This window comes from Erythrolamprus reginae, unplaced genomic scaffold (genome assembly GCF_031021105.1).
Source record: "Erythrolamprus reginae isolate rEryReg1 unplaced genomic scaffold, rEryReg1.hap1 scaffold_163, whole genome shotgun sequence".
Taxonomy (NCBI): domain Eukaryota; kingdom Metazoa; phylum Chordata; class Lepidosauria; order Squamata; family Dipsadidae; genus Erythrolamprus; species Erythrolamprus reginae.
This window is the reverse complement of record NW_027248558.1, coordinates 46,785-49,080: the sequence shown is the minus strand read 5'-3', so window position 1 is coordinate 49,080 and position 2,296 is coordinate 46,785.

Genomic DNA, 2,296 nt, shown 5'->3' with positions numbered 1-2,296 from the left:
GGTACTTAGCAACCCGTGTGTATCTGTGATGGGTTGCAGCATCCCGGGTATGTCACACGATTGCCGTGTCCGTGATCTTCCCAGCAGACATCCTACAAAGCGGAGGCAATGATGGGGGAGCCAGATTCACTAAACACCAGAATGATTTGCTTAAAAACCGAAGTGGCAAAAAAGTTGCAAAATTGGGCACGACTCATTTAACAACCATGTTACTTAGGAACAGAAATTCTGGTCCCAGTTGTGCTTGCAACTCGAGGACTTCCTGTAAACCAGGAAATGAAACTGCAGGGAACCCTCTCCCCCACCCACAGGTTTTTGGCACAGCTCAGACAAACATTTAATTCCTGATAAAGTTAAAAACTGGAAATCATTGTGGAAATAACAACAACAACAGTAACAATAATCATCTATATTAATAAAAATGTATCTTTGTTAGGGACATCAAATCTCCAAAACTATTTCACTGATTGCTTTGAAATTTTGACAGAGTGTTGCATTTGAACAGAGCCCTTTTGATATACCTATATTATATAGATGTCACACCTGTAACAGGTAAAAACTGGTGAAAAACATAGGATTGCCTGGTGAACATATAAATTTTATTTACGGTGAAAGACCATCAATATAATATTAATAATAAGAGCTCCATTCTCAATTTTTTCTGCACAAAGGGAGGTTTTTATGTTCCTGCTGCTATCAAGCTTTTTAAGGCCAAGTCGCTAGCTCAGCTTCTTTACGGGTCCTTGCTTGGACCGCCAGCTTCAGCTTTACACCTTACACCACTAGAATTAGTTCAATCTAAATTTATTAGAGCATTTCTCCAGATGCCACGCTGCGTCTCAAACGCACTTCTGCGCCTGGAGACTAGACTAGACTGATAAAAGTCGAAGCAAGAATCTGTATAGCGTCTCTAAATATGTGGTTAAAGCTTAATTTTTTTCCGCAAGGTCTTGCTCCGTTAATACTTCACGATGAATTTTCCTCCTCATGGATTAAGGCCATCGAGTTCAATCTTCACAAATTACGCTTCTCCCCAGATTTAATAGAGATGAACTATGATCTAGCATAGGCCGGACCTTGCGACAAAGGGTGGAGGACATCGAGAGGCAGGAGGACTTGGGTAGGGCTCTGCTGTTTCTGGCCCAAGATGCCACTAGATATGTTGTGGCCCCTGCATGATACCTGGGACAGCTGGAGTCAGCAAGCCATCGAAAGGCATTTGCTCTTGTACGGTGCCGTGCGCTTCCATCCGCCGTTTTGTACGTCAAGTACAAGGGAACTCCAGCCACTGAACGATTTTGCCCTTGTGGCTCAGGAGACTGCGGGACACATGCTCCTGAGATGCTCCTTTTACACAGACGTTAGGATTGCCTGGTGAAAAACATAGGAGGGACCTTCTGATTGACGGGAGAGTTGCTTGGCATGGAGACTGATGACAAACATAACAGGTGCATTTTGATTGGCTGCTGATAATTGTTTCAACTACCACAGGAAAGTCTCCTCAGAGAATAAAGGAACCAGGCTGAAAAACATGGGGTTTGCCTCCTAAGTATTGCATGCTTGGGTGGAACCAAAAACCAGACTTCAATTACTACGTTTAGAAAATTTACAGCTACACCGCCTCCGAACTGATTTAACTCTTGTTCATAAAATCATACATCACACTGTACTCCCTGTTAACGACTATTTCACATTTAACAACAACACAAGAGCACATAATAGATACAAACTAAATGTAAATTGCTCCAAACTAGACTGCAGAAAATACAATTTCAGCAATAGAGGGGTCAACGCCTGGAATTCACTACCGGACTCTGTTCTTTCTTCCCCCAATCCCAAAATCTTCAAACTTACATTATCTACAACAGACCTCTCTGTTTTTAATAGGAAAGTGAACACAAGAACAAGGGGACACAATCCGAAGTTAGTTGGGGGAAAGATCAAAAGCAACATGAGAAAATATTATTTTACTGAAAGAGTAGTAGATCCTTGGAACAAACTTCCAGCAGACGTGGGAACCTTGTGTAATATTTATTTATTAGTTTTTATTTATTTATTTATTTATTTATTTATTTTGTCCAATACATAATACACATTGAAGATAATAGATATGTAATAATATAAATAAAGAAAAGAATAGAAGAAAACGTGGTTGGTAAATCCACAGTAACTGAATTGAAACATGCCTGGGATAAACATAGATCCATCCTAAGATAAAATACAGGAAATAGTATAAGGGCAGACTAGATACATCATGAGGTCTTTTTCTGCCGTCAGTCTTAAATAAAATAAAATA